The following is a 14,914-nucleotide window of genomic DNA, read 5'->3' as shown; positions in this document are numbered from 1 at the left end:
ATCACACCCTGTGCCCGCCCGACACCTCCCTTTCGCCCTATTCACTACCGGACCCTCTGACACTCCTTTTCCTCTGTGTCCGATTGTCCAGGCCGGTCCTAGGGTATCAGCTAGCCCTGCAGATGTAGTTTATGGCCCCAGCTGTAAAGAATCACCCCTCTTCAAAGGAGTTATAGTAGATCAAGGCCCACACTCGATGAGATCCGTCACAGCAGACGCGTTCCTATTATCTGAAAACCATCCTGTATTGTGATTGGGGAGGGGACCGAGCCTGAAGCGGAAGATTCCAGGGATGACTCTTTGTACATCAAAGTTTTTACAATTATGTGTCACATTAAAAATATATAGCACTCCAACAAAGTAGTAAGATTATAAAACTTTAATAACTTATAAATATATACAAGAAAACAAAAACAGTAATAACATATAAACATTTTTAGGGAAAAACAACGAAGTAGCGGTCGGCTGTGCGAATAGTCCCAACGCAGCACAACGTCCAGATTTCACTGATTTCGGCATCCGGCGTGGGGCGTCGCGGGGGGTGGGTCATCAGTAGCAAACTGTTGTGCGAATAGTTCCAAGGCAGCAGAACGATGGCACCAAGGTGATGTCCAGTAAGTTGCCGCACTGGTTTTGGTATCCTACAATGCTGCTCCGAATAACGGCGTGGGGCGCCCCGGGGGAGGCGGCGTGAACGGGCCTCTCCAGGTGGAGTCTCGTCTGTTGTAGTGGGGCGCCCCTTTACCGTTTCAGTTGCCATTCCGTCCGCTTTTGGTCCACTGTGTCAAAAGCCGCAATTCAGCTGAGTTGCGCCCACTCTTGCGGTGCAGCGATAGGCGGCTGTCACAGGACTCTCAAAATGGCGGCAGGCTGTTTCCTTTTTGGGCCTGGTCCACTGAAATGGCCCTGGGACACCTTGGAAATCGGACGCTTGTCTGCTAGGTCTTGGACCCCATTCTCGAAAGCGTCCCCTCCGCCTTGAGGATTCATCAAAAGTTTTGGGGGCCCCCGACTCCTGCAGGCTTCTGGTGGGGAGCGGCTGCCATGATTGCTCGCGGAATGACTACGACGGAGCCACGAGATGGTGGTGCTTTCATGGTGACGCCAGCTTCAGTCTGAAACATCCAGAAACAAGGTGGGGCTTTCATCGTTTGGGGAAAAAAAAAAGTTTTCATCCAATGAAAAGTGTTGTTTTTAGGTCATATGATCAAGCCTTCCATCATTAGGAAACCAAAAGTAAAATGAACCAATGAAAAGTTTTATAAACAAGTCACATGACCTGTTATGCTGCATAGGGTATAAAATGCGGAGAAAATACGTTGGCACGTGAGGCGGCGTCAGTAGCGGACCGATGTGCGAATAGGCCGAAGGCAACACAACGCGCCAAAATCCGGATGGCACCGAGGTGGTGTCCAGCAAGTTGCAGCACTGGTGTGTCCATCCTACAATGCTGAAAGTCGGGGTGGGGCGCCCTGTTGGCCTGTGAGTTCGCGTCAGTAGCGGACCGATGTGCGAATAGGCCGAAGGCAGCACAACGCGCCAAGATCCGGATGGCACCGAGGTGGTGTCTAGCAAGTTGTCGCACTGGTGTGGCCATCCTACAATGTTGAAAGTCGGCGTGGGGCGCCCCGTTGGCCTGTGAGATGGCGTCAGTAGCGGACCGATGTGCGAATGGGGCCAAAGGCAGTGCAACAATATTTTCTGAATAGAAGACACCACAAGGCGCTGAGATGCCAAGATCCGGATGGCACCGAGGTGGTGTCTAGCAAGTTGTGGCACTGGTGGGGCCATCCTACAATGGTAAAAGTCGGCGTGGGGCGCCCTGTTGGCCTGTGAGATGGTGTCAGTAGCGGACCGATGTGCGAATGGGGCCAAAGGCAGCGCAACAATATTTTCTGTATGGAAGATACCACTAGGCGTTGAGATGCCAAGATCCGGGTGGCACCGAGGTGATGTCTAGCAAGTTGCTGTACTGGTGTGGCCATCCTACAATGCTGAAACTCGGCGTGGGGCGCCCCGTTGGCCTGTGAGGTGGCGTCAGTAGCGGACCGATGTGTGAATAGGCCGGAACCAGCACAAGGCGCCAAGATCCGGATGGCACCGTGGTGGTTTCATAGTTGAGAGGCACTTCATCTGCAGTGGGGCGCCGAGATCCGGATGGCACCGAGGTGATGTCTAGCAAGTTGCTGTACTGGTGTGGTCATCCTACAATGCTGAAACTCGGCGTGGGGCGCCCCATTAGCCTGTGAGATGGCGTCAGTAGCGGACCGATGTGCGAATGGGGCAAAGGTAGCGCAAGAATATTTTCTGAATAGAAGACACCACAAGGCGCTGAGATTCGGTTACCACCGAGGTGATGTCTAGCAAGTTGCCGCACTGGTGTGGCCATCCTACAATACTGCTCCGAATAACGGCGTGGGGTGCCCGAAGGGGGGGGGGGAGGCGGCGTGAACGAGCCTTCCTAGGTGGAGGCTCGTCTGCTGTAGTGGGGCGCCCCTTTACCGTTTCAGTTGCCATTCAGCTGAGTTTCGGCCGCTCTTGATGCTACAGCGACAGGCGGCTGCAACAGGACTCTCAAAATGGCGGCCTGTTCTTTGGATTTGGGCCTGGTCTACTAAAATGGCCCTGGGACACTTTAGAACTCGGACGCTCGATTTTTTTTTTTCCTTTCCTGTACATGCAAAAAAAGGTAAATTCCCGGTACGTTACACGCTTCATCTGCCACGATGTACTCTCCAGAGGAACCGAAAAAAAATATAGTTATGGTAACTATACCATGCATCGTCATATGGAGAGGTGGCACCAATTAATTATAGTGCTGCATAAAAGAGAGATTTGGAGGAGAACCCCCGACCTGCCAGTACATTCATCAAAGAAGTGGCACTGACAGCATCAGAGGCAAGGGAAATGGTCCCAAATATTTAGAACTTTGGAAAGATTAAAATGACATGTTTAGATTGTGGCAAATTAATTTCATGTGGACAGATGAGTGTTACTCTAATAAATACAGCATATGAACATCATCATAGTCGATGGTTGGTAGAGACATTTTGACTATATCCTGGACCTGCCCGTCCTCGCCCAAAATGGCGCCGGAATAAATGGGACTCGTAACTCCTTGTTGTGTACTGGTTGCAGAACCTTGAAATCACGAGATACGTATGCAGTTTTGAAGCATATGGCGGGCGGGGACGAGAATTGATTGAATATTTCGACATCCCTATTGTTATTAAGTTCTGATGTGTTATTGATTACTGTACTATTGAAAGTTCGAATTAACGTCACCCATGGTACTTGCCCGCAAATGTATATCTAGATAATTTTATTGTAACTGGCCCTGTCGTATTTTAATTATAAAATGTACGTCCACCGATTCCGCAACTGTTAGACACCTTAGTTCTTGCAACCTAAGCGGCCCGCCCGTTACGTTCCTCTACAGTGTAAATGTCTACTCATCATATATGATTACAGTTTGCTCCGTGGCCGGCCCACGTGGTTATAGGCTCGTATTTGTATAATGAAATTCTCACAATAAAGGTTTTTAAAAGAAAACATGGTAGTAGTATATACATTGGTAAAGTTTTTAATAATAGTCACTGTTTTAGAATCATTAAAAGGCAAGTGAAATAAAGCAGACCAATTACATGAAGGGTAAAAGGTATAATACGCAGGAACGCAGTAAAGATAAATGGTCAAGGGCTGTTGTGTTTTCTACTCCTGCAACATAAAGTGATCGATAAGAATCTCATATTCAGGCGTATCGGCGACTAAAACAGCAGGTCGACCCTCTTTTGCTCAACGGCTCCGTCATGGGACGAAGAAACGCTCTTTTTCTCGAAAAAAGAATATATTTTACTTGCAGGACAGTTGTAAATTTTCCGGGAAAGTACATTAGCCTGGAACATTATAACATATATTTAAGAAAAAATTATGTTCGGAAGTAATAAAAAGCGTAATTTTTAGGTCGTATGACCAAGCCTTTCATCATTAGAATAAGAAAAGTAAAATGAACCAATGAAAAGTTTTATTAACAAGTCACATGACTTGTTATGCTTACGTTACGCGCTGCGCGTCGCGCCCCGGATGACTTCCGGATGCGCTAACGCGGCGCGTCATATGACGCATTACGCGACAACGCAGGTCCAGAATATAGTCAAAATGTTCCACCAACCAGCGGTCGGAACACAACCCCTTTCAGCAGGCTAAATAGTTCTGTTAAATGACAACAGAAGGGACAGGCAACAAGAACCATCAGTCAAAGAGGGGAGTGCTAGTTCTTCTCTACCGGGTTACATTGGGGCGCTACCGGAACTGATCGAATTGGTAGTCTACAGTGTTTCTGGATGTTTCAGACTGAAGCTGGGGTTAGCATGAGAGCACCACCATTTCGTAGCTCCGTCGTGGCCATTCCGCAACCAATCATGGCAGCCGCTCTTTATCGTTATTTTGGGCGGGGTGGGTGGCGGAGCCGAGCTGTTTTGCAGCCATCATTGTGTGGAGTTCAGTTCATCTCACTAGTTTTGTATTTGTCATGAGGGGTTGTTCCTAATGTTTCTATTTTAGCGAGGTCAAAAAGAGATCCCATTAGTGGCCTACTGATTTTGCTCGATTCCTTTTCTTTTTTTTTACACGATTTTTTGTTATCTGCAAAGACTAAACAGAGTATTGCGACTCTGTGTTTGTTTGTAAATATAGAATGAACCAAAGAGAACCAATTCTAAAACAGTAAATGCTTGGATAACAATCAATCAAATGGAGAGAGAAGCAGGCACGACGTATTACAACGGGGGCAAAGGCCTGCGTTAACTACCTTTCACTATCTGCAAAGAGAGAGTACTCCTAATAGAAATGAGGGGGGGGGGCACCATTCAAAGCAGATCAGTGTGCATAAACACGAAAATGTTTTCACTTACCACGTACTTGACATTTGACAGCTTATGATATTTGCTATTAAAAAACCATTGAAATTCACTGAAAAAACCATAGGTTATAGACCATATATAGTTAGGAATTAGCATTTACAAAACCTTGAAAATTCACTGAAAAAAACATAGGTTATAGACCATATATAGTTAGGAATTAGCATTTAAAAAACCTTATTTTACTCACACAAAACCATTGAAATTCCATATATAGTTAGTTGCACTAACTATATATCGCGCACCCGCAATCCACTGCTGATGATGTCACATATTACATCATTCATGACATGGTCAGTGACATCACTGATGACATCACTGATGACATCTCAAATGACATCACTGATGACATCACTGATGACATCTCATTTGACATCAATGACCACATCACTGATGATATCATTCATGTGACAATACAATGCATCTCCTCACATTTTAATATAACCTCTGTTTCACCCAGTGTTAAATACAGAGTATAATTTTTGAAACCATTGACACACCAATACTAGTTACTACATACGCACTCACTGATTCCTACGTCTACACACACATTCACTCATTCACCCATACAATCATTCATACATACAATCACTCACCTTTACAACACTATCATATGCACTCATACACCTATACAGACACTCACACTCTGCCACTCATCCATGGAGTTACTCACACACCTAGTCAGTCCTGTAAAGAATCAATCACACTTCCATTTTCTTGTCTATACAGTTAAACATAGAGCACCTTACATTTTCAAACATATACTAACACATACTTACTTTCTTATACAATCATTGATACAAGTACATATTGATCTGCACAGAGTCACACACCTCCCAGCCAGCCACACACACACTCAGTCTCCCATACAAATACTTGGACAATCAATCAATAACCCATATAGTTAATCATATAGCTACTGATCAACACATGCAGCAGTTTACAGAACAACAGACATAATGATGCACAAATTAAGACAGTTTAGTCACTAACCCATGCACTCAGTGAGACACATTTAATCACTCACTCATACATTCAGTCATGCACCTACTAAATCCTTCGTCCAGACACTTATACATCTACTCATTCTTCAATATGTAAAACATATTTAAACTTTACAGAAACACACAGTCACTGGATGATGTCATCAGTGATGTCATCAGTGATGTCATTTGAGATGTCATCAGTGATGTCATCAGTGATGTCACTGACCATGTCATGAATGATGTAATATGTGACATCATCAGCAGTGGATTGCGGGTGCGCGATATATAGTTAGTGCAACTAACTATATATGGAATTTCAATGGTTTTGTGTGAGTAAAATAAGGTTTTTTAAATGCTAATTCCTAACTATATATGGTCTATAACCTATGGTTTTTTCAGTGAATATATATATATATTCACTGAAAAAACCATAGGTTATAGACCATATATAGTTAGGAATTAACCCCTTTCAGCATATATATATATTCACTGAAAAAACCATAGGTTATAGACCATATATAGTTAGGAATTAGCATTTAAAAAACCTTATTTTACTCACACAAAACCATTGAAATTCCATATATAGTTAGTTGCACTAACTATATATCGCGCACCCGCAATCCACTGCTGATGATGTCACATATTACATCATTCATGACATGGTCAGTGACATCACTGATGACATCACTGATGACATCTCAAATGACATCACTGATGACATCACTGATAACAACATCCAGTGATTATGTGTTTCTGTAAAGTTTAAATATGTTTTACATATTGAAGAATGAGTGGATGTATAAGTGTCTGAATGAAGGTTTTAGTAGGTGCGTGATTGACTGTATGAGTGAGTGATTAAATGCGTCTTACTGAATGCACGGGTTAGTGACTAAACTGTCTGAAAGTGTGCATCAGTATGTCTGTTGTTGTGCAAGCTGCTGCATGTGTTGATCAGTAGCTATATAAGTAGCTATATGGGTTATTGATTGGTTGCACAAGTATTTGTATGGGGGACTGAGTGTGTGTATGGCTGGCTGGGAGGTGTGTGACTCTGTGCAGATCAATGTGTACTTGTATCAGTGATTCTATAAGAGAGTAACTATGTGTTAGTATATGTTTCAAAAATGTAAGGTGTTCTGTGTTTAACTGTATAGATGAGAAAATGGAAGTGTGATTGATTCTTTTCAGGACTGACTAGGTGTGTGAGTAACTCCATGGATGAGTGGCAGAGTGTGAGTGTCTGTATAGGTGTATGAGTGCATATGATAGTGTTGTAAAGATGAGTGATTGTATGTATGAATGATTGTATGAGTGAATGTGTGTGTAGACATAGGAATCAGTGAGTGCGTATGTAGTAACTAGTATTGGTGTGTCAATGGTTTCAAAAATGATACTCTCTATTTAACACTGGGTGTAACAGAGGTTATATTAGAGTGTGAGGAGATGCATTGTATTATCACATGAATGATATCATCAGTGATGTGATCATTGATGTCAAGTGAGATGTCATCAGTGATGTCATTTGAGATGTCATCAGTGATGTCATCAGTGATGTCACTGACCATGTCATGAATGATGTAATATGTGACATCATCAGCAGTGGATTGCGGGTGCGCGATATATAGTTAGTGCAACTAACTATATATGGAATTTCAATGGTTTTGTGTGAGTAAAATAAGGTTTTTTAAATGCTAATTCCTAACTATATATGGTCTATAACCTATGGTTTTTTCAGTGAATTTTCAAGGTTTTGTAAATGCTAATTCCTAACTATATATGGTCTATAACCTATGGTTTTTTCAGTGAATTTCATTGGTTTTTTAACAGCTAATATCTGCAGCTGTAAAATGTATTCTTCTTTAAATCCAAAAATATATTTTATATGTTTATTAATAACTTTTTTTTTAAATATTTTTTTTTCTTCGTTCCCGCTTAGCGAATCGGGAAGCTTCCCGTTAGCTGACCTTGATGCCGCGAAATAGACCGCGAGCCGGTAAACGTTTCTTTACCGCAACTGCCGCGTTAGAAAACAACATCGTGACGCCTCCCGTCCGCATGACGTTTCGCGTTGTCGCGTGATACGGCATATGACGTGCTACGTTAGCGAACTGGTACGCTTACCGAGTCGCAAAGCGCAGGTTTCTGGAAGCAAACCGGGAGGCCCTGCAAAGCGCGTAACATAAACACAGCAGGTCATGTGACTTGGTAATAACACTTTTCATTGGTTCATTTCACTTTTGGTTTCCTAATGATGTAAGACTAGGTCATATAATCTAAAATGAACACTTTTCATTGGTTGAGAACTATTGTTTTTCCCAAATGAAGAAAATCCCTCCTTCTTTCCTCACTCTGACTTTCATCATTGTGAGAGAAAGACCCTTTGTTACCAGTGAGCAATGGCTTCTTTAGTAGCTTCAGCTGGTGCTTCCCCACCACCTCCACCACATCCAAGGAAGAGTGGACCACCTGCTAAAGTTATAATTCAGCAAGAAGAGGAAGAAGAGGAACAGGACGACGAGCACGAAGAGAGGCACTTTTTGCCTGAGGAGCCCAGGACGTCTCACCGGAAAGAAAACTTCATTTGGCAATTTTTTAAAATTCCCAAAGGTCAGAAAAAAGTAAATGCAAGATACGTAACTTGCCTTATATGTCAAGATAGACTGTCCAGAGGGACTGACAAAAAATACAGTTTCGGAAACTACACAATGCATCGCCATATGACTAGGTGGCATCCTAACAACTACAGTGCTGCACAGTTTCGTAACGACCTAGATAATCTCCCTACTATGGCCAGAAGATCTGTTGTACCAGAAGTAACGGGACCAGAGGGCAGGGAGATGGTGCCAAATATACAAACGAGATTTCGTGAAGTAAAACAAGTCTGCGTACATTGCAGTGGATTCATTTGCTACGGAGAAAGTAGCATCACTCTGATCAACAGAGCTATTGACAATAATGCTCATGTTTGTCCGAAACGCCCCAAACAATAAATTCTTTTTTTTTGTTTTGTTGCTCCTGTGAGCCCTTTACAATGATTCTTTTTCGTTGCCCCCTCCGAAAAAAAACCAAAAAATATATAAAACTGTTCAGAAAAATTCAAAAAAAGTAAACAAATGTTCAGAAAAATATTAAAAAAAATATAAAACAAAAACAATAAAAAAAAAGTTCTTTTCAGAACTACCTCCCCGTTATTAAAAAATTGGTACAATATTTGGAACTGTGCCAACCTCTATTTCTCTTAGTTCGCTTCCCAGTTCGCTCCCCGGTACGCGAACCGGAAGCGAACCAAAATTTTTTTTTTTTAAAAAAGAACAGTAAGTATAAGGGAAGGAAACAGACAGTTATGTTAAAAGAAAGACAGCTATAGGGGAGTAAACTAGAGATACTATTACCCATAATCCACTGCTGATGATGTCACATATTACATCATTCATGACATGCTCAGTGACATCATCAGCAGAGGATTGCGGGTAACAGTATCCCTAGTTTATTCCCTATAGCTGTGTTTCTTTTAACATAACTGTCTGTTTCCTTCCCTTATACTTACTGTTCTTTTTAAAAAAAATTTTTTAGATCAGTCAGAAACAGTGAAAGTAATGAAATATAAAAGACTACGTAGAATATGAGCACTGTATGCAACAACTTTGACACTTACAGAAGCCTCACCTTCTCCATGCCTCCTACACAGTTCTACATGTACATCATAAATGCAAACAGAACAGAATTAATTATACATGTTAAATGGTTTATTTTTGCTGTTCTCAGAATGTATCAAATTTCACTAAAACAGTGACTTGAAGGTATTCATCATATAACAGCGGGGAAAAAAAAACACAATCAAAATGATTGTGTTTAAAAAACCCATACAACATAACAAATCAGAATTCAGAACTCCTTAAAGTTAACTTACTTTCCATGACGGCCAAGGATGTCCTATGAACAGCTTACACTCTGTTGTGCTGTTATTACTTTCAACCCGCCACTTTCTGAAAGAAAACCTCCATCGTTTTCAAAAACATGTTACATACAATAAATGACTTCTCGCTCTCTACCACACGTTTCCACAAGGCCAAATCGTGTCTGAGCCATTTATTAACTCTTAGAATTCTTTTAAGCCAATCCCGTCATGTTGTATTTCCGCAACTTTCACAATTAAAATGTTGAAGATCATTTTCACAATCCTGGACTAGTAATATCTTCCCCTTCTTGCTCAATCATGTTCTACATTTCCTATCACACTGATACTGCTTACTATGAAGCAGACTTACACTACCTTTATGACTAGTACAATTATTTAATTCTCTACATCACTTTTAATGACAAAGCAATGTAAAACAGTAGACAGCATTGCAGACTTACATTCCCTCTACTCCATGTTTTGATTGGCTGCTTCAATTAGCTTATAAAAAGAAACAGTTTTTCTGAACTCATTCAAAGTGCACGTATTTCTCCATGACGTCCAGTGTTATGGTAAGAAGTTATGTCTCTGTACTACACTTATCCTCAAGGCCAAATCGTGTAGGAGCCATTAGAACTTCTTGAAATTCCTCAGAGCACATCCCGAGATTCTTTCCCTAAAATTTTGGTTTTAAAAACACCAGGTAAGAGTTTTTAAGGTCATACGGCAATTTTTTTTTGAAAATTAAAACAGAATCATTGCAGAATGACCAGCCATTTCTACACTTTAAATAAGCTGTATAATGTCCTGATGTTATTGAAGGACCATCATGATATATAATTGCTACAGTTACAAAAGTCCTTCCTGATATTGACAACTGTGAAGCCACAACATTTTTAATTAAAGTTGTCAATTTTGTTCCATCAGGCCTACATCGTTGGAACATTAAAATGACATACTGGCCATATGTTCGTATAAATAATGTGGACATCATTTCAGATTTACATTGGCTACACTCCATGTTGTGATCAGCTGCTTTTACTAGCTTATTAAAAGAGACTGATTTACTGTCTGGCAAAGTTAAATATATAAATCTTTCTGAGTCTACACTAGTAGTACTTGATACCCTACAGTTCTCGCAGTCATGCTGCCATTGATAAGAAAGCCCAAACAGGTGATCTACATCTACACCTTCATCATGCAATACATCAAGCATATACATTAAAAACTCCTGACAATCTTGCTGACTATTTTGAGAGAATTGTGTTTGGCCTGAACATCTGTCTAACAGATTTCGAATTTCAGACACACTTTCTATGTTTGTTCTATCAGTGCTACATTTCTCTAACACAGAATTTAACAAACTGCAAAATCTTTGATCAGAATTGACCACAATCTCTTCTTTTACATTTTCTAGAGAAAACAAAACATTAACCACTACATTAGCATAGCAGTTGACACCAGAACTGTTTTCAAATTGAAAACCAACAACATCTTCAACAGAATCCTTTTTGTTTCTGCTTATAATTTCAGGTTCATCAACTTTTCGTCTTTTTGCTACAACCTCCCCAGTATTGGTCACATTTCTTCGTTTCCGGCCTACCACACGTTTCTCAAACAAAGGATACTGAGGCAAATGTGGCGCATACTCTCTTCTTAACCTATTGTATTCCTTAACACAATCTAGATCCGCACAAATGTTTGTGACATCACACTCAATCAAGTACAATCCCGATAAAGTTCTAACTCGTGACAATGCCACATATGCCATACCCTCCTTGAACACAGAACTGCCAATATTCACCAATGCACAGTCTACACTTAAACCTTGCGATTTATGGATTGTCACCGCATATGCCAAGCAAACAGGAAACTGCTTACGACGAACATATAAGTCTTTTACAAGCAAAAATCTAGCAGAACAACGAGCAATTAGCTGTACTTCCTCAATGCCATCAAATTTAATTTTTAAAAATTCAATTCCATATCTATTTCTGTATTTCACAAAATCAACAACATTACCCATTGATCCATTTACCAGACCTCTTTCAACATGTAAATTCCTTCTTAAAATTATACGGCAGTTCAAGCACACATTCAGAGTCTTTTCAAAACCCGCAGTTTTAGATATACTCTTCTCTAATGAAGATTTTTTCTCAGTAACTTTCTGAAAAATATTCTCAGGCACAACATCTTCGTCTGGATATAAATTTGTCAGTAATCGTGCATGTAAAGCTTCTTTCCCATGCTCGGTCACTTTTCCAATTCTAACATCTTGTAGAATAGTCTTGTAAACTTCATCCTTTGCCTGACGCATATTTTCATGCAGTTCAGCATAATTGAAGTTTAACCATATATTGACGTTGCCAATGCTCCCTAAGCACTTCCTGGTATCTTCATGCGTGAGCATTTTGAACACAGGTTGCCCTTTCACTGGTGTCAGCTGCAGAAGATCTCCGAAAACAATGATGTGTTTGCCACCAAATAGCACATCATACTCTGTTTTGAGAACTTCTTGCATTCTCAAATGCACAAAGGCAAGCATGACATTGGAAACCATGCTTACTTTGTCAATGATAAGAAGTTTCATTTTCCTCAAGACTCTTGAAACTTCAAAACAAGCATCTCCAGATAGCTTGTGATATTCTAATTTGTTGTCATGCTCCACTGGCAGCATCAGTAAACGATGTAAAGTAATCCCTTTAATGTTATGTGCTGCCAGTCCAGTTGGAGCGGTGACAACACAAGACAGCGATGACTCTGTCCTTTCCTGCAAATAACATGAAATTGCTTTAATAAGGAAACTTTGTCCAGTTCCCGCTTCTCTACTCACATACAGTCGGACAGGCTTCAACGACGTACATGAGCACTCTTTCTTGTCATGACTTAATCCATGATCAATTTGCATGGTAAGTTCGTCATATATTTTCCTCTGCTCAACGTTGAGTTGTCTTTCCAACTCTTTCAGAACTCGATTACGCGTTGCAGCAAGACCAACACTCGCCCAAACGATACTCCTGGACTTGGCATAGAGACTTGCTGAAGACAACCGGTCAGAACATTCGTAAGCTCCGATTTCTCGATGCGACAACATCTTCAGAATGAAACTGTACAACTTCTTGCTGAGGCTCTTTTCATGGGAAATGTCCTCCCACATATCCTTCAATTCTGTCTTCTCTTTTTTGGTGATGTAAGATGTCACATACCGAGCCACAGCCATACAGTTATCAGCCACAAACTGTATATCCATGTTAGCATTCCACATGCACAAAATCACCGGGTTGTAGTCGTTGATGTACTTAGACTCTTCGTTCCTCTTCAAATTGTATGTGTTTTTAGGTGATTTCTTCATCACATTATGTCGCAGCGAAGACATCAAACTGTTCACTCTTCCTTTAGAAATCACCGGTCGTGGAAAGCCGAAACGACATTTGGTGTAGAACTTGTCTTTGTTCCGGAATTTACGACGACAGTACTTTCCACATCGATGGCTTTGGAAACGTAGAACTTTTTCTCTTAGGCTTTTTTTCTCCTTTGCGTTTGGAACAGCACACGTAGAATACTGTTCTATGAAACTCATCACTGAGTCTTCTGCATCCGTTCCAAATTTAGGTGCATCCTTGATCCACAGCAACATATGTATATGAGGAGCACCTCTTGCTTGGTACTCCTTCCTCCAGAAGAAATCCAACACCTCTCCAAGAGGTGGATTCTTCTTATTCATGATGAAAGACATCATACCTTCAAATCTATGATTGAAGTACCTACATACATTGACTGGATCCAAAGAGCACAGTTCTCCAGGTGTCCTGAATTCGATGTTTTCTACGTTAGCATTTGCCTCTCGTAGAAATTCAAGTAAGTCTTCCCAGCCATACTCAGCACAGCTCAAAGTGAGGAACCATGTGGGAGTTCCTAAGTTCCTCAGCATACATTTTAAATCCCCATGACGACGGTACCAGTACTCATTAGTACCACGCTGACACGCCATGAGATTAATCAGGTGAGAATCCAAAATACTGTCTTGGACATTGACTTTATCCATAAAGTCACTTGCCAAGATGTTTTGCATGTGTATACCACTTTTCAAGATGTGGTTCACTGCATATGACAGTCCAGACAGATCGCTTTCAAACAGGAGATGAAACAAATAAGGAATGCATTGTCGAAACCTAGGATCTCCTGCATACAATCGCAAAGTCCGGTATTCAGAAGCAGGAATTTGATGAGGTCGCTCATCATATCTTCCTCCCTGACCTGTTGGAAAAAGCTGTGGGAAACACCGAGCTTCCAAACTTTCCTCCCAAACACTAATGGGACTCCCTTTCGCTTGTTTCATTTGAAACAACTCAATAGCATTCCCCATGACTTCCTTGGAATGCAAAGGATGAACACTATAATGTTCATATATTTCTTCACTAGTACAGGGTTCTACTTTCTCAATTTGACCAGCACACAAATCGCTATCCTCTTCCTCACTTACTTCCTCTTCTGCAACATATACATTTTTATAGTATTTATTATATTTTTTCAAATACAATGTTGCCCTTTTGACTTTCCTAACATCTACTAAATCTTGCCATATTTTCTTATTCTTTGTCGGAACCCCATTAACTAAGATAACAAGAGGTTCCTCTTCCACTTTTTCTACTCCAATTGTGTTAATGTTTTTCTTCAAATCTAGAGGCAAATAAACAACTCTTCCCTTTAATCCTCTCTGTAAATCTGATGGAGGCAATTTCCCTGTCTTTGGCTCCATTCTTACAATAGATTGAAAGGGATGGATACTTTGAATCAAAATAGATTCATAAGTATTTAAATCCTTCAATTCAGAAGGAATCTCAACCAATTCCAGATTATTATGAACTGCTCTAGCAGGCATCTGGTTTTGATTTAATTTGTTACAACAATAAGTACACACACGTTGATCCAATCCCAAGTCAAAACAATTTTCTACCATCAAGTATGTTGTAAAATCCTTCCATTCACTATTATTTTCCCTTTCACTTTTTCCATATAAATCCACTAACTTAGTCTGATTCTTATAATAAGTGCGTCGACAACACACACAAGTGAAATTTGGCCTCTCACTTGATTTCACCTCAAACGTC

Source organism: Lissotriton helveticus, chromosome 2_1, assembly GCF_964261635.1.
Source record: "Lissotriton helveticus chromosome 2_1, aLisHel1.1, whole genome shotgun sequence".
Classification (NCBI taxonomy): Eukaryota; Metazoa; Chordata; class Amphibia; order Caudata; family Salamandridae; genus Lissotriton; species Lissotriton helveticus.
Note: the sequence above shows the minus strand (reverse complement) of the source record.